The sequence below is a fragment of the Ahaetulla prasina genome, chromosome 1 (genome assembly GCF_028640845.1).
Source record: "Ahaetulla prasina isolate Xishuangbanna chromosome 1, ASM2864084v1, whole genome shotgun sequence".
NCBI lineage: Eukaryota > Metazoa > Chordata > Lepidosauria > Squamata > Colubridae > Ahaetulla > Ahaetulla prasina.
In genome coordinates this window covers 41,971,355-41,991,081 of record NC_080539.1, presented here as the reverse complement: position 1 = coordinate 41,991,081, position 19,727 = coordinate 41,971,355, and positions in this window count along the sequence as shown.

Here is a 19,727-nt window from a genome sequence, read left to right as displayed (position 1 = left end):
CTTCTGGGTAAAATGAGTACCCAGATTGTTGGGGGCAATTTGCTGACATTGTAAAGGATCTATGTATAGGATTGGAGTGCAGTAAAGAAATATTGGTAGTATGAGCAAAAGAAGCTCTTTTTCCAGAAGTCTATTTCTGATATGAAACTGTATCACAGAACCTATTTTCTACAAAAACCTGAATTGTTTTTCCTACTTTTCTAATATTTAGTATCATGAAAAGGTGAAGTAGTATATCTATTTAAAATCCCAAGAAGCAAAACAAATATTTTAAAAAAACCTTCTGAAACATATGAGACTGATTTGAATGTCACAAAATCACTTTTCATGTTTTTGTGAAGGGATATATATTTTTCATTGGTCATTGGTTCCAAACATGTGGTTTAATTTTCTTGGCACATCTCACCAGAACATAACTATGCTTAGTCACCTACCTTAATGAACCTCATGCTTGACATTTCATTCATACAGGAAGTCAATAGCGTTGTAAGTCAAGTAGCTAAAGGGCAGAGAAATGTTATGTCTCCATAAGAACTGTCATGAACCTGGGTAATGTATTTGCATGCCAAAATGGCTGAATCCAGCAACCCAGTACTTATTTCCAGAGACAATTTTTATTTATTTTTTATTTATTAAGAAAATTTACATGGCCATCCAACTCACTCACACTGACTCCAAAAGGCTTACTTACAGAAGAAATAATGTTTTGAATTACATTTTCAGTTAGAATTATGATGAGAGAAAAAGTTGCAAGTCTTTAGTCAATCTATTGCATTGTAACAACTGTCATGTACCAACAAAATCAATGCATGCTTCTGATTTTAGGAAGAAACTTTATATGGGACAAATTTAACATTGTTATACCAAAATCTGTCCTTTGCTTTTCTTAAGAGCGTCTCACACACACACACACACACACACACACGTGCCTTTTTAACATGTTTACAAGGTTCTTTAGAAGGGGTTTTTGCACTTACTATTTTGTTGGCACAAACAGCTTCTAATTGTTGATTTAAGTTTCCCCCTCACTCTGTCGGGTTCCTAGTTGCTAGAAAACAATTATATTGTTTATCCCATTACTTTGAGCCTCCCTGGCTGCCCCTCCTTCCTGTTCCAAAATTCTGTGACAGAATTTCACTCATGATACCTTTGCTATGGATGTGAACTGTAGGAAACCTGGAAAGATGCAGATTCAATTGTGCCATAAAAAACATGACCTTCATACAAATCTTCTAGTCATTTCATAATTAAGGAAAGTGAAAGAGCAACATGATGCAAATATGAATCTTTAGCTGTATTTTTCTTCCTAAAATATTTTACTGAAAGTGGTTCATTTGGTATTAAATTGAAGGAGAATACTCAGTGTTTTTTGTACAACAACATTCTGCAGATCTTTTGACCATCCTGTACCCCATTGTTAGCAAGATGAATGAATTTATGGTCTAAGCCAGCACAAGAGAAATCTTAAATTTAGCACATTTGTCACATCTACTGTACTATAATGAAAGACTGAACAGAGCAACAGATTCTGTGAAAATGCTGCTCCTCTATTGGAATGAATATATACAAGTCTATTTCACATTATTTGATTTATGTATTCTTTCCATCTCACTTCTCTATTTATTTAGAATTACTAAAAAATCTAAACAATTTTTTTCCTCATAGCAGACACATTACCTTAAACTAGGCAATTCTAATTTAGCTTTATTTCATAACGCACACTTTAAAAGAATTTATAGTCCAAATTGCAAATAATAATGTGATGCAGCTTTAACTAATATTGTAAATGCTTGTAAATCATTTTTGAATATAGTGTTGGAAAATGCATGCAATTAGGCTATCAATCTGAATTAAGTAAGGAATACTAGATTACCAAAGCTATTTCTGAAATATAAGAACATAGAATACCGAATCATACAGCTGGAAGGGACCTCAGAGGTCCAACCCCCTACTCAAGTCAGGATACTTTATACCACACTGTTCAAATGGTTGTCCAGTCTATTCTTGAAATCCTCTAGTTGATTATGGACTGTACATTGTACACCCACATTGATTAATTATCCTTACTTTCAGAAATTTTCTCATTACTTCTAGGTTGGATCTCTCTTTAACAAGCTTTCGCTCATTACTTCTTGTAGATTGATATGTGTCAATCCCCTCTTCTCAGTGACAGCCCCTCAACTAGTGGAAAACAATGGTCATGTCTCCCATGATTTTTCTCTTTGATAGGCATACTTAGCTATCTTCCTCAACTATTCATCATATAATTTAACCTCCAGAACCCTTTTCATCTTTGTTGCTCTTCTCTGCACACATTCTAAGGTATCAGTGTCTTTTTTGTTTTGTTTTTTGTACTTTTTTGTACAGTGACCAGAACTGTACATAGAATTCCAAGTGTGGCCTCACTAGTGCAGTATAAAGCAACATTTTAACTTCTCATGAGCTTGATATCATCCCTCTGTTGATGCAGCCCAGGAATGCATGGGCTTTTTTGGCAGCTGCAGCAGATTGCTGGCTCATACTTAAATGGTGATCCAGTGGGACATCTAGAGCTTTCACAAATACTACTACTGAGCCAGGTATTAGTTTCTTAATTGAAACTGTGTATGAATGAGAAACAGAGACTGAAGTAAACCTATGTAAAGAATATGAGTTTGTTCTAATTGATACTTTGGTCCAGATAACACGGAAAATGAAGAACTGGACTTAAATGTGGTATGTGTTTCTATGTTTTTCTAATATATTCCCAATTGTAAGCCATAGTTTCTGATTCTGTAACAATCTGCTTTTATGAAGTGGTTTACTAATTTAGTTTTGTGGTAACTCTAAAAGAGAAAACAGATCCAAGACTATAGCCATTCATGGACTATTTATCAGGCCATCAAACTTTCTTTGATCAGCTTTCAAAGTAATCTAGAAATTGACAATCTGGTAATCTTAAATAGCTATTGAGAATGAACTATAACTGAATTGAGGTGCTTGAAGGAAAAAATAGCTGTGGGCAAGTTTTTAATAATATATTACCCCTGAGTTATCTCCCAAATATTATAAAAATTGGATTCAGCTATTTTCAAAAGCTGCTAGATTATTTCATCCTTTGTAAAGGATTTCTCCTCTCTTTATATCACTCTGTTCCCACTCCAAGTATACAAAATAACATAACTGGTTTTATTAGTCATTGACTTTACAGTTTGGCAATATTCTACAGTGGTTATGGAAGAGTGACCTTTTCAATTAAAGTTCAATTAAGCAGATTTGTTATTTATAGTTACTGCCTAAGCTTCCCTCTCTTGTTCAGTTATAATTATTTTATAATAGATAATTTGTAGTTCTGAATTTCAACCTGGGAGATTTTTTGCACTTTAGAGCCATAGCAAATTATGGCTTATCATTCTGGATAACAGTTTGCCAAATGCAAGACCAGCAAAGGACTGAGGTTCCTCCATTATTAAAATCCTTTTGACTTCAGTTCGCAAATAATGAGAAGAGGCTTGTTCTCCTCCTTCTTGGATCTGCAACAAGCTAATATATCATTTCTTCCCACTTCACAACTACCACTGCACAATTTTATTGTTTTGAAATGTGTGCTTATTTAATGTTATTTACAGTATAACATCTGCTACCGATTGAATGATCATTAAAATGTTTCCAAATTGCAAATAACAACAGTGTTATATGATGTTCAAAAATAATAATAATCATGATCATCAAAGAAAAAAAAACCTCAGAAGGCATATCATAGATTAAATCAAGTGCCAAGGTTAAAAAAAATGAGTTGGCACTTGATTTAGTTGTACAGGAAGCACTGTGAATAGTGTGCTCTAATAGAAGACTTTGCCTCTCATCATTGCATAACAAGCTATCCACAAGCTAGATCAGGGGTCTCCAACCTTGGCAATTTTGCTGGCTGGGGTATTCTGGGAGTTGAAGTCCTCCAGCTTAAAGTTACCAAGGTTGGAGACCCGTGAGCTAGATAATGAACAAAATCTCTTCCTAAAAATGAACCAGTTAGATAAGTTCTCTTGGCTTGGAGCAACGCTGGCTCAGGAATTCTGAGTTGAAGTCCACAAGTCTTAAAGTTGCCAAGTTTGGACACCCCTGGCTTAGATAGTTTGTCAGGAGAAAGAGAAGTAAGAAGACTCCTCCCTATCAATTCTCAGAATATGTCTATTGTAATGCAAATAGTTACTTTAGTTTTGCAAAATTTCTATCTCTAGGTAAGGAATAAAGGAATACAATAAAGGAAACTGCTCAGAAGTAATCCTATATGTCTTTCTTGTTTCTTGGGGCTGGACAGTGAGCTTGACAAGGGAAGTTACTTTGCTGAACTAAACACTAGATTTCAATGATCTTGGACAGATAGACTGTTGTGGTAGCGAAGGTGTTTGACTAGGAGTGGGAAAACCAGGTTCTCCAACAGTCCACTCTCTTTTTTTTTTAATTAAAAAAGTTTTACAAAAAATAATTTTTTAACAATTATTCCACCCTTCATCCTCCTCCCACTCCCTTCCCCTCCCTCCCCCCTTCCCCCCCCCTCCCCCCGAGACTTCCCAGAACAAAATACAGGGTATAAGATCTAACAATCATAAACTAAATTACCACATAAGTCATAATCCATAGTCCCTCATCTCTCTTTACATCCTTAACTCCCTAATTTATTCCTAAATTCACTCATAAGCTATTTGATACTTTCTAGTCTGATACTTATTTTGAATATAATCTATCCAACTTCTCCATTCCAATACATAAAAATAAAATAAAAAAATAAATAAAATGTATATAGTATGTACATACATACTATGTATGGATCACTATGTAAGAAATTAAAAGATGCTTGCTCCTCTGGAGGAAAACTATTGCAAATCTAGACAGCATACTAAAAAGCAGAGACATCACCCTGCCAACAAAAGTATGTATAGTCAAGGCTATGGTTTTCCCAGTTGCAATGTATGGCTGTGAAAGTTGGACGATAAAAAATGCTGAGTGCCAAAGAATTGAGGCCTTTGAACTATGGGGCTGGAGAAGACTCCTGCGAGTCCCTTGGACTGCAAGGCGATCAAACCGGTCAGTCCTAGAGGAGATCAACCCTGACTGCTCTTTAGAAGGCCAGATCCTGAAGATGAAACTGAAATATTTTGGCCACCTAACGAGAAGGAAGGACTCACTGGAGAAGAACCTAGTGCTGGGAATTACTGAGGGCAAAAGAAGAAAGGGATGACAAAGAACGAGGTGGCTGGATGGAGTCACTGAAGCTGTAGGTGTGATCTTAAATGGACTCCAGAGGATGGTAGAGGATAGGAAGGCCTGGAGGAACGTTGTCCATGCAGTTGTAATGGATCAGACACGACTTTGCAACTAACAACAACAAATCACTATGCATATTGTCTTAAACTTCTTTACCAAAAATGAAAACTATAAGTGAATAAATCATTCTAATTCTTATACTTGAGGACCTGTTAAGGTGAAGAAGTTAAATTTAAATTTAAAGTTAAAGTTAAGGGGCGTGCATAAGAGCACAATAGTGCCTACCGTTCCTGTCCTATTGTTCCCTTCCCTTCAAATTAATATAGTTGATGCATTTTTTACTCATATATATATATATATATATATATTCTTCAAGACATGTTGTTTTATCTATGACAATTGTTTGTGTATACTGTTGTGACAAAAAGAAATTAAAAAAATATTATTATTTTTTAATGGACTTGCCATTTATTCTGGGAGTCAATCATTAACCATCATTAATTTATTAGATTTAGGTCCCTTTCCTCTAGGGAGTCAAAGAGATTCATGCAAGGATTCCCACCCCTAATATATTTTCAGAAATGCAACAGAGATGGCAGCTAGTCCAGAATTATCCAGTGAACCCCAGGGTGATATGGGCACCTGAATTTCAAATGTCCTTGCCAATTGAAAGTGGATACTTGGTTGGGTAAAAGGGTATAGTAGTAGTTCCTTATAAAAGGAGATATACCTGGTGCTATCTTACAATCTTTCCAGACTAAAATATTTGCTATTTTAATAGCTAGGCTTTTTTTTAAAAAAAATACTTTTATAATTTAATATTTGGAATTTTATGTATCTTCATTTAGGAGAGAATGGATGTCTTTTAATGTGCTCATCTTTACATTCTTGTGCTGTTTTTTTTTATAAATGGTCCACCCAGAGATCTTGTATTATAGAATCAGTTAAAAATATAATAAACTATTCAAACTCTTATACCAATATTCACATAATGAATCCATGCTCATATAGAATTAATTTTATAAAGAATTGCCTGCATTCTTTAAAAGCTAATAACACAATAACTGACAAAGAAGTATTTTTTTTTCAAACAATGGAAACAATTACATGCAAAATTCCAGTGTCAAGGAATACCAAAATTGTACAGCAGTCACAAAACTATTTCTGAAATTTCATTTCTGTTTTATTCTGGACATGGTGATAAGACTGTTGGCTGAAGTTTAGGAAAATATGGAACATAGAAAAAATTGGGACATGAATACATTCAATATGTTGAGTTCCTTTAATTACCTAGTGTTTTCCAGTACAATTTTAGGCATGTGTACTTGGAAATAAATCTGAAATAAAAGTCATTAAATTAGCCTTAAATTAGAACATTGCATTTAAGTTGGAAGAACTTTTATTCTACTTTAAAACAAATCCTTTTTTATTTCCAGCCAAGATGAAGATAAACATCAGCAGTACAGAACATTAAATTAAAACAAGAATTCCTGCTAGTTTGATCAGAAGCAGTCACCCACTAATACAGCCGGATTGGCCATTGATATGCAGGTGAGGTAAAATATCTGAAGGCAAAGATAAAGCTAATCTCTCCAGCCTTTTAGAAAACCAAAAATGACTCAAAGACATCAGCATTCTACTTAGTGCTCTTCCTTAAGAATCGTTTGCATTTTTTCTTCCCAAAATAAAAAGGAAGCCTGGAGAGAGAGAAATCCTTTAAAAAAGACACCACCCCAAAATATATTAAAAGCCACAGAAATATCCAAGAAATATTTGATTGAACATTGTATTAATTCCATGAAATCTCACAGAATAAATATTATGTGCTGGACTTCTTTCTTTCTTTCTTTCTTTCTTTCTTTCTTTCTTTCTTTCTTTCTTTCTTTCATTGCATTCTATGATTTCAGAGAATTTCTTCCCCCAGAAAATAACTGGAACTTGACCACAAACTAAAGTTACCATCAAATTCTTACCCAAATGTCTCCTAAAGATGAGAAGGGGAGGGGAATTAAACAGAAGTGAGTGGCTTCATCCAGCACTAAGCTAAACTAAATGGCCTTCAATCGCATTTCTTGCAATATTTCTTGGGTTCCTTTTCTGATAGCATATCTGGCTTCCATTAAAATTATATGCCTTATTTTTGCACTGCATCATTTGAGTAGGATATTGATGGTGATAAGCAAACAATCCAGTTTTCAAAGGATTAACTTATACATATGTTGTTCTTAGTTTGGAAATAAGTTTAGACAGTGCTACAGATTTATTCTATGCTTATTTTAATACACAAATATCAGATACATCATTAGCATACAAAGTCAGCAGTACTGTATCATCTAAGCAGAGGTATATGACTCTCATCCATCCAAATTCCTAGGTACTGACTGGTGCCTGAAGATCCATATGAATGACGTCAGTGAGTGATGAGACAATAGCACTGGAACTCTAATCCCCATTGTTTTCCATTTCTCTGTTGTTTTGTCCACATTTCTTCTTCCACATCCCTCACCTACTACTAGAGTAAGGGCTCCAATCAGTGGTGGGATTCAGTCAGTTCGCACCACTTCGGGAGAACTGGTTGTTAACTTTCTGAACAGTTTGGTGAACTGGTTGTTGGAAGAAATCATTAGGGCAGAGAACCAGTTGTTAAATTATGTGAATCCCACCACCGGCTCCAATCCATCTAAAAATATCTTATTCCCCAGAATAAAATTCTAATCCCAAATTTATAACATAAAGTGAGTCAATTCTAGAAATTGCTAACCTAATTCAAAAGCAGAAATTTACTTCTAGTTACATGTTATGCAATCTTCACATCACATTAGTAAGTCTATCTCTAAAATTCTGGGAAAATATTTATCAATGATCTTATTTTGATTACAATATTAATTTTAATAAGGATTCTTTTGGAACCATATTATTATTATTGTTGTTGCTGCCACCCATAGGTGAATTATTCCAATACCCTGATTTTTTATCATTTTGTCATGGACATCCAGCTCTCACTTATCAGCAATTCTATCCTACAGGAGTGTCAAACTGGTGCTCTGCGGGCTGGATACATCACGCACTAGCCACCCACATCCAGCTCCACAAAGGCAAAAAACATCACAATACATCACAATACATCACGTGATGTGATCGAATTTGACACCCGAGTCTTAGCACAGGGTCTCAACCTTGGCAACTTTAAGCCTGAGGACTCCAACTCCCAGAATTCCCCAGCCAGCAAAGAATTCTGGGAAGTCCTCCAGGCTGAAAGTTGCCAAGGTTGGAGACCCCTGTCCTAGCATAATGCAAATAATTCATTCTTTACTCAGGGCAGCTGTTGGTTGCAAACCATCCACCTGTTTTCATTTGGGCTACTTGGAAAGCATAACCAGTTCCTTGCATTGCCATTATTCAACCAAATGTCTCTCCTGGCTGAAAACAAAATAAGCTGTTTAATAAAGAATGCTGATGCTAATTTGCCATCTTCCAAACAATGACTGTTCTACACAGCAACTTTGTCTTTTTAGCATCAGTAATACCTGGCAGAAGTATTGTGGAGCTGGGTAAATTGTGTTACCTGTAATAATCAGATTCAGGTTTGTCTGTTAATCTTCCCTAATGAAGGAGTGGACAATGAATTGTCTTTTTCTTCACACATTATGTTAAAACTATTTTAAGAATTACACAAAAGTTTGCATGTATTTCTTCCTTTGTCACACCAGTTTGTAATGGAATGTGGATGACCTTGGAGGAGAGGAAAAAATCCTGCCTAGGAAACAATCAGAGAAGATTGTCAGGAGGGGGAGGGGGGCTTAAAGATCAGAGAAAGAAACTTTAGGAAGGACCTGACCTAATTAAGCAGGTGGTTAAGAGTAGCCATGCGATACTTGTATTTTAAGACTTGCAAGATTGATGCTAGTCATCCCCAGCAAGCCAGGCAGGATACATGTTTAAACAAGCTAATTACTTCATTGTAAGACTATATTAATAGAATCTTGCAGGTCTGAAGGTACAGCTTTCCCATGCCAATTGGAGCCTTTCCTCATAATGCCACTCTCTCCACTCATTTGAGATTCACGTGATCTAGGTATTATTTATTTATTTATTTATTTATTTATTTATTTATTTTCATCAAATACACATTAGATAATATATATAAGCATAAATTGAAAACATAAAATGAATACAACTAAAGGGAACATAAGGACAGGAATGGTAGGCACGCTGGTGTTCTTATGCACACCACGGTATTGGGAATACCTAGAACATGGTGTTGTGACCTGCCAGCAGCTGTGGAGCTGGCAGCAAAGTGAACAATGAGGAGGTTGGGGAGGAACATGGGCCAGTCCTGGAGTCTGGGGAAAGCCCAGACGAGGGTTCTGCATCGGAGGCAGAGATGGTGCCAGGGCCTTGTGGAAGTGATGCGCGGACTCTGGAGCCCCCAGAGTCAGACAGCAGAGAGGCAGAGGAACAGGAGGAGACTGTTCCTAGTGCATGCATGTGCAGAGCTGCCAGAAGGCAAGAGCAGCTAAATCAAAAGGGATGACTCGGGAGTAAGGCCAGGAGATGATTGACTCCTCCCATAAGGCTTAAAAGAGAAACAAAGGCATTTGGGTCTTTTGCAGGAAAGCAACGTTGCTAGCTCTGTTTCTGACCGCATCTCTTGTTTGCTTCTGAACTCCGTGGGGCTTTACCAAGTAAGGTCTTTGGCAACATGTGAAAGAAGATAAAGGTTGGTGATTATCCTGAAGGACTTCTTCCAAAGGACTTTTTTTGCAACTAATTGGGACTCAGCTGGAATGAACATAATTCTCAGCTGTTACAATAAAATAGGCTTTTTGGGACTAACTCTATTGTAATGACTCAATAAGCCTAGGTCACAACACATGGGTGTCAAACTCGATTGTGACATGTGATTTATCTCTTATCGCAACATTTTTTGCCTTTGCGGAGCTGGATTGGGGTGTGGCCTGAGCATGATGTATCCAGCCCACAGGCCGCCAATTTGACAGGCCTGACCTAGATCCACATCTGAGCTTCTTAAAGAGGCTCACACATTTTTTTTTTATCATAACAGCAACTTCTATGACAAAGATGTGAAAGTTGTGGGGGTTTTTTTCAGGCATAACTGATTAGTGAGATGAAATATTCTTATAGCTCATCCCAAGCTCAGGGAAACAGGCCTGTCAGGAATCCAGACCACTACCCCCAACAGCCCCAGTCAGGGAATGGGAAAAACCCCAAGGGCCCTGGTCGAGAATCCACATTGACTTTGCTGGCCCCTTCCACGGCCAAACCTTCCTAGTGGTAGTCGACGCCTTCTCTAAATGGCTGGAAATCATTCTCATGAGATCCATGACAGCCGAGGCTGTAATCGCAGCCCTACGGCACCTGTTTGCAACCCACGGGCTGCCCGACACGCTAGTATCCGATAACGGCCCGCAATTCACGGCAACACAGTTTGAGGAATACTTGGCAGATGAGGGCATCCGACATGCCTCTCTGCGCCTTTCCACCCTGCGTCGAATGGCCTTGCAGAGCGTTCCGTCCGGGCGCTAAAGAGGCATTGTCAGACTCAAGCCAGGCGACTGGCAAACAAAGATAGATTTCTTTCTGGCGTTCAGCATAGAACCCCAGCACTGCAACAGGCAGAAGCCCAGCGAATTATTGATGGGACGGAAGCTCCGGTGCCCACTAGACCGTTTAAATCCCAGTAGACACCAGAGGGTTACAAGGGGAACTTGGAAAAACTAGAGGAATGGACATAGGCGATCGAGTGTGGGCACGCAACTATGGGGACGGGCCAAGTTGGCTGGCAGGGCAAATCATAAAAGCAACCGGTCCAAAGTCATACTTAGTTGAGTTACAAGACAACCGAGTATGGAGGCGCTACATAGATCAAATAAGAAAACGAATAGCCGAACAATCCGAGCTAAATGAAACAGACCATGACCACACATTATTTGAACCCACAGCTGACCTTAACCCAGGAGAGGCGCAAGACTTAGCTGAGTCCCAGGAGGTACTGACTGGTGCCTGAAGATCCATATGAATGACGTCAGTGAGTGATGAGACAATAGCACTGGAACTCTAATCCCCATTGTTTTCCATTTCTCTGTTGTTTTGTCCACATTTCTTCTTCCACATCCCTCACCTACTACTAGAGTAAGAGCTCCAATCAGTGGTGGGATTCAGTCAGTTCGCACCACTTCGGGAGAACTGGTTGTTGGAAGAAATCATTAGGGCAGAGAACCAGTTGTTAAATTATGTGAATCCCACCACCGGCTCCAATCCATCTAAAAATATCTTATTTCCCAGAATAAAATTCTAATCCCAAATTTATAACATAAAGTGAGTCAATGATAGAAATTGCTAACCTAATTCAAAAGCAGAAATTTACTTCTAGTTACATGTTATGCAATCTTCACATCACATTAGTAAGTCTATCTCTAAAATTCTGGGAAAATATTTATCAATGATCTTATTTTGATTACAATATTAATTTTAATAAGGATTCTTTTGGAACCATATTATTATTGTTGTTGCTGCCACCCATAGGTGAATTATTCCAATACCCTGATTTTTTATCATTTTGTCATGGACATCCAGCTCCACAAAGGCAAAAACATCACAATACATCACAATACATCACAATACATCACAATACATCACAATACATCACAATACATCACAATACATCACAATACATCACAATACATCACAATACATCACAATACATCACAATACATCACAATACATCACAATACATCACAATACATCACAATACATCACAATACATCACAATACATCACAATACATCACAATACATCACAATACATCACAATACATCACAATACATCACAATACATCACAATACATCACAATACATCACAATACATCACAATACATCACAATACATCACAATACATCACAATACATCACAATACATCACAATACATCACAATACATCACAATACATCACAATACATCACAATACATCACAATACATCACAATACATCACAATACATCACAATACATCACAATACATCACAATACATCACAATACATCACAATACATCACAATACATCACAATACATCACAATACATCACAATACATCACAATACATCACAATACATCACAATACATCACAATACATCACAATACATCACAATACATCACAATACATCACAATACATCACTTCTCTAAATGGCTGGAAATCATTCTCATGAGATCCATGACAGCCGAGGCTGTAATCGCAGCCCTACGGCACCTGTTTGCAACCCATGGGCTGCCCGACACGCTAGTATCCGATAACGGCCCGCAATTCACGGCAACACAGTTTGAGGAATACCTGGCAGATGCGGGCATCCGGCATGCCCTCTCTGTGTCTTTCCACCCCGCGTCGAATGGCCTTGCAGAGCGTTCCGTCCGGAGCGCAAAAGAGGCATTGTCAAGACTCAAGCCAGGCGACTGGCAAACAAAGATAGATTTCTTTCTAGCGGTCCAACATAGAACCCCCAGCACCGCAACAGGCAGAAGCCCAGCCGAATTATTGATGGGACGGAAGCTCTGGTGCCCACTAGACCGTTTAAATCCCCAGTAGACACCAGAGGGTTACCAGGGGGAACTTGGAAAAACTAGAGGAATGGACATAGGCGATTGAGTGTGGGCACGCAACTATGGGGACGGGCCAAGTTGGCTGGCAGGGCAAATCATAAAAGCAACCGGTCCAAAGTCATACTTAGTTGAGTTACAAGACAACCGAGTATGGAGGCGCCACATAGATCAAATAAGAAAACGAATAGCCGAACAATCCGAGCTAAATGAAACAGACCATGACCACACATTATTTGAACCCACAGCTGACCTTAACCCGGGAGAGGCGCAAGACTTAGCTGAGTCCCAGGAGGTACTGACTGGTGCCTGAAGATCCATATGAATGACGTCAGTGAGTGATGAGACAATAGCACTGGAACTCTAATCCCCATTGTTTTCCATTTCTCTGTTGTTTTGTCCACATTTCTTCTTCCACATCCCTCACCTACTACTAGAGTAAGAGCTCCAATCAGTGGTGGGATTCAGTCAGTTCGCACCACTTCGGGAGAACTGGTTGTTAACTTTCTGAACAGTTTGGTGAACTGGTTGTTGGAAGAAATCATTAGGGCAGAGAACCAGTTGTTAAATTATGTGAATCCCACCACCGGCTCCAATCCATCTAAAAATATCTTATTTCCCAGAATAAAATTCTAATCCCAAATTTATAACATAAAGTGAGTCAATGATAGAAATTGCTAACCTAATTCAAAAGCAGAAATTTACTTCTAGTTACATGTTATGCAATCTTCACATCACATTAGTAAGTCTATCTCTAAAATTCTGGGAAAATATTTATCAATGATCTTATTTTGATTACAATATTAATTTTAATAAGGATTCTTTTGGAACCATATTATTATTGTTGTTGCTGCCACCCATAGGTGAATTATTCCAATACCCTGATTTTTTATCATTTTGTCATGGACATCCAGCTCTCACTTATCAGCAATTCTATCCTACAGGAGTGTCAAACTGGTGCTCTGCGGGCTGGATACATCACGCACTAGCCACCCACATCCAGCTCCACAAAGGCAAAAAACATCACAATACATCACAATACATCACATGATGTGATAGAATTTGACACCCGTGTCTTAGCACAGGGGTCTCCAACCTTGGCAACTTTAAGCCTGGAGGACTCCAACTCCCAGAATTCCCCAGCCAGCAAAGAATTCTGGGAAGTCCTCCAGGCTGAAAGTTGCCAAGGTTGGAGACCCCTGTCCTAGCATAATGCAAATAATTCATTCTTTACTCAGGGCAGCTGTTGGTTGCAAACCATCCACCTGTTTTCATTTGGGCTACTTGGAAAGCATAACCAGTTCCTTGCATTGCCATTATTCAACCAAATGTCTCTCCTGGCTGAAAACAAAATAAGCTGTTTAATAAAGAATGCTGATGCTAATTTGCCATCTTCCAAACAATGACTGTTCTACACAGCAACTTTGTCTTTTTAGCATCAGTAATACCTGGCAGAAGTATTGTGGAGCTGGGTAAATTGTGTTACCTGTAATAATCAGATTCAGGTTTGTCTGTTAATCTTCCCTAATGAAGGAGTGGACAATGAATTGTCTTTTTCTTCACACATTATGTTAAAACTATTTTAAGAATTACACAAAAGTTTGCATGTATTTCTTCCTTTGTCACACCAGTTTGTAATGGAATGTGTGGATGACCTTGGAGGAGAGGAAAAAATACTGCCTAGGAAACAATCAGAGAAGATTGTCAGGAGGGGGAGGGGGGCTTAAAGATCAGAGAAAGAAACTTTAGGAAGGACCTGACCTAATTAAGCAGGTGGTTAAGAGTAGCCATGCGATACTTGTATTTTAAGACTTGCAAGATTGATGCTAGTCATCCCCAGCAAGCCAGGCAGGATACATGTTTAAACAAGCTAATTACTTCATTGTAAGACTATATTAATAGAATCTTGCAGGTCTGAAGGTACAGCTTTCCCATGCCAATTGGAGCCTTTCCTCATAATGCCACTCTCTCCACTCATTTGAGATTCACGTGATCTAGGTATTATTTATTTATTTATTTATTTATTTATTTATTTATTTATTTATTTTCATCAAATACACATTAGATAATATATATAAGCATAAATTGAAAACATAAAATGAATACAACTAAAGGGAACATAAGGACAGGAATGGTAGGCACGCTGGTGTTCTTATGCACACCACGGTATTGGGAATACCTAGAACATGGTGTTGTGACCTGCCAGCAGCTGTGGAGCTTGCAGCAAAGTGAACAATGAGGAGGTTGGGGAGGAACATGGGCCAGTCCTGGAGTCTGGGGAAAGCCTGCATCGGAGTTCTGCATCGGAGGCAGAGATGGTGCCAGGGCCTTGTGGGAGTGATGCGCGGACTCTGGAGCCCCCAGAGTCAGACAGCAGAGAGGCAGAGGAACAGGAGGAGACTGTTCCTAGTGCATGCATGTGCAGAGCTGCCAGAAGCCAAGAGCAGCTAAATCAAAAGGGATGACTCGGGAGTAAGGCCAGGAGATGATTGACTCCTCCCATAAGGCTTAAAAGAGAAACAAAGGCATTTGGGTCTTTTGCAGGAAAGCAACGTTGCTAGCTCTGTTTCTGACCGCATCTCTTGTTTGCTTCTGAACTCCGTGGGGCTTTACCAAGTAAGGTCTTTGGCAACATGTGAAAGAAGATAAAGGTTGGTGATTATCCCGAAGGACTTCTTCCAAAGGACTTTTTTTGCAACTAATTGGGACTCAGCTGGAATGAACATAATTCTCAGCTGTTACAATAAAATAGGCTTTTTGGGACTAACTCTGTATTGTAATGACTCAATAAGCCTAGGTCACAACACATGGGTGTCAAACTCGATTGTGACATGTGATTTATCTCTTATCGCAACATTTTTTGCCTTTGCGGAGCTGGATTGGGGTGTGGCCTGAGCATGATGTATACAGCCCACAGACCGCCAATTTGACAGGCCTGACCTAGATCCACATCTGAGCTTCTTAAAGAGGCTCACACTTTTTTTTTTAATCATAACAGCAACTTCTATGACAAAGATGTGAAAGTTGTGGGGGGTTTTTTCAGGCATAACTGATTAGTGAGATGAAATATTCTTATAGCTCATCCCAAGCTCAGGGAAACAGGCCTGCCAATAAAAGATGTAAAGCATACACTAGTGTTTTAATAATAGCTTTGAAATGCTTAATGTTAACTCCTGCAAGAAAGAAAGATCTTGTTCTCATGCACACAGTTGTCTCCAAGTTGAAATTAATAAAAGTGAATATTTTACATTATTGTTCCTTAGTTATGTCATAATGCACAACTGAAGATAAAAACATCTTAATTGATTCTTTACCCAATTCCAACACTCCCTCTATGAATTCTCCTATCATTCTTTTGAGAGTGATTACAAAATGTGCTTCAAGGTTTATGGATTGTTCAGTGTGCTCTGGAGAAGTGAGTGATGTCTAGCATATCTTATTTCAGACAGCAAATTGCATTTATAATGTTTAGTAAGGCACAGAGATTAAGCGTATGTTGACACTCCAGTGCTTTCACTGGGAATCCATTTTACAAGAGTCATTTAGGGCACATTTTGCCATAATACAATGCATTAAGAAGATTGTGTCATAATATCATCTGTGGCCAGACTGCCAGAAGGCAAAGCTACCTGAATGAAAGTAATATCAGATTATATTAGGGATTTGCTTCTCTCTTTCCAAGCATGAGAAAGCCCAATTCTTAGTGCTGTTTAAAAGAAATAGGGGGAAAAAACTAGGAAATAGGTGGTGGTATGGATAGATTAATCCAGTGTTTTTCAAATTTGGCAACTTTAAGGTGCATGGACTTCACCTTAAATAAGTTTACATTCCTTAAAGTTGCCAAATTTGAAAATCACTGGATTAATCTCTGCTTTCCTAAAGGAAATCAACCCTGACTTCTTCGACAGGACAGATACTGAAGCCGAAGCTCAAATACTTTGGCTACCAAATGAGAAGTGAGAACTCATTGGAAAAGACTCTGATGTTAGGAAAGATTGAAGACAAAAAAAGAAGAAACAAAAGAAGCAGATGGCAGAGGAAGAGTTGGTTAGAAAGTGTCATCAATGCAATGAACAAGAATATGGGCAAACTCTGGGAGACAGTGGAGAACCGGGGGCCTGGCATACTATAGTCCAGTTCTGTGGGTGTGGCTTGGTGGGCATGGCTTGGTAGGCGTGGCAGGGGAAGGATACTGCAAAATCCCCATTTCCTCCCGATCAGCTGGGACTTGGGAGGCAGAGAATAGATAGGGGCAAGGCCAGTCAGAATTTTTACTACCAGTTCTCTGAACTACTCAAAATTTCTGCTACTAGTTCTCCAGAACTGGTCAGAACCTGCTGAAACCCAACTCTGATTTGTTGTCAATACAACTTTGAAAACCATATTATTAGTGAAACTGTTGCTGTTTTACTGAGCGACTCACTAAAAGTATTCGTTGCAAAAATGTGTTGTTTCCATTGTTTGCTATGGAAATCATTCTATAAAAACATCAATTGTTAAAAAGCAATATAGATATGAAATTATGGAAGCATTCAACAGAGCACCTCTGTGCTGAATTTGAGGTCAGTGGTAGAACCAAGCTCAGAAGTTCTAACAGTAATAAAAATTCAATATTTTTTCTGATCTACATTTTAAGGGAGCTGAAATAATTCATACTTCCTAAACTAATAGGCACTGTAGATCAGAAGGCAATTATCCATCCATCTTTACACCTTTCCAGATTATTAATACAGAAATGGGAAGGGGTTGTACAGAATCAAAGTACATATTGTTGTACCAAGAGTAAATTTAAACCATAAGCATCTATTATAAAGTCCTTTTTCATAAAAATTCAGCCCAGCTTTTCTCCCAAACCTTTTTACCAGCAATTTAGATTACAGAAAATAATTTTTGGCTGTTCTTATTGTAAGATAACAGAGAAGCAAAAATCCTCACAAAGTTAATGCAAATCTATTAATCAATCCAGACCTTCCTATAGTATATCATTTCAAAAGATGGATCCATATGGATTAGCAATTTGCTAGTGGGGATCTACAAAGCCATGTATTGATTTTTCAGTGTCAAAGAAGCGAGTAATTAATGCTAAATAATTCCTTGTTAATTAGAAAAATGTATTGCCTGAAGTCTACTTGTGTCTTATGATTATTTATTTCCCCATACAAACCTTCAGTTCTGTCCTGGTGGTCCTGCCCCCAATTTTGTTTTGTCTCTCTTTTTTTCCCTTAAAAACAATCAAACCCTCCCTAAATATCCATGGCAATTTCAATCAAAATGTCAATACTTTGCAGCCATCGCACATTCTAAGAAAAGAAAAGTTATGGAAATCAGATTTCACCTGAACTTAGACAAATAAATATATAGCAGAGAACTGGATCTGGAAAATGCAGGACCATCCTAACGGGAATCTCAGAGCCTGGGGAAGCATGAAATTAATGCAAGAGGATGCCTTGCTAATGTTCTTTATATTTCCACATTCAGTTGTACTGCTTGGTTCAACATCTTGTCAATCTGTTATTCATTTAATCATTCATTAGGCCTCTTCTGAAGCCTGCAATGCATTCCCATATGAGCCATGGTGGTGCTATGGTTAGAGTGCAGTACTGTAGGCTACTTCTGCTGACTGCCAGCTGACTGCAATTTGGCAATTCAAATCTCACCAGGCTCAAGGTTGACTCAGCCTTCCATCCTTCCGAGGTGGGTAAAATGAGGACCCAAATTGTTGGGGGGAATAGGCTGACTCTGTAAACTGCTTAAAGAGGGCTGTAAAACACTGTAAAGTTGTATATAAGTCTAAGTGCTATTGCTATTCCTTAGAGATGGGCAATTATAGGCCATTCGAATCCATCATGATCAGGTAAGGTATTTGAAAGACTAGCTGTTTCTCAATTTCAGGCAATTTTGGATTATCTTGGCCCATTTCAAACTAATGTCAAAACAGGATATGGGACTGACATTAGCTTGGTTGACCTTTTGAATAAGGTTTATCTGGGGAGCAATGGATGGAGCATGACTTTCTTGATTCTTTTTGCTCTCTTAATCAACCAAATCCTTCTGGATATCTGAAACACTGGAAATAGGTAGTACAACTTTCCAGTTGTTTTGTTTCTATTTCTCAGGCTTACTTAACTGTTGATGGTTGACATCTTCATAGTCAATTCTAATGCTAGCTCTTTTACCTGTTTTCATTAGTTTGGCTTTCTTCATATTTATTTTTAGTCGAATTTTTTTTTCACTAGACTCCTTGACTTTTATTACTTAGAGCTTTGCATTCTGGGCTATCAGACAAGTATCAATCTAGTGCAGGTTACTAATGTTTCTGCTTCCAGTTTAAAAACCAGATTTATTTTCTAAGCTTTCCTTAGACTCACTGGAGAAGAGCCTAATTCTGGGAAAGATTGAGGGCAAAAGAAGAACGGGATGACAGAGAAAGAGGTGGCTGGATGGAGTCACTGAAGCAGTCAGCATGAGCTTAAATGGACTCCAGAAGATGGTAGAGAATAGGAAGGCCTGGAGGAACATTGTCCATGGGGTCGCGATGGGTCGGACATGACTTCGCAACTAACAACAACAAAGCTTGCCTTAATATATATTCAGTATATAAGTTGACTAAATCAGGGGAGAGTACACAACCTTCTTGCATTGCTTTTCCAACCTAAAGTTAGTCTATTTCATTATATTCTGTCCATATTGTAGCTTCCTGCTTCTGTACATAGGTTTCTCATGAGAATGACTGATTGATTGATTGAGTGAGTGAGTGAGTGAGTGAATGTAAATTTTATTATGACCACTGACCAGAATTGCAAATAAAACACATTAAAATTATTTATTTTTAAAACAAATAAAATTAGTGGGGGAATTATCAGTGGATAATCAAAGT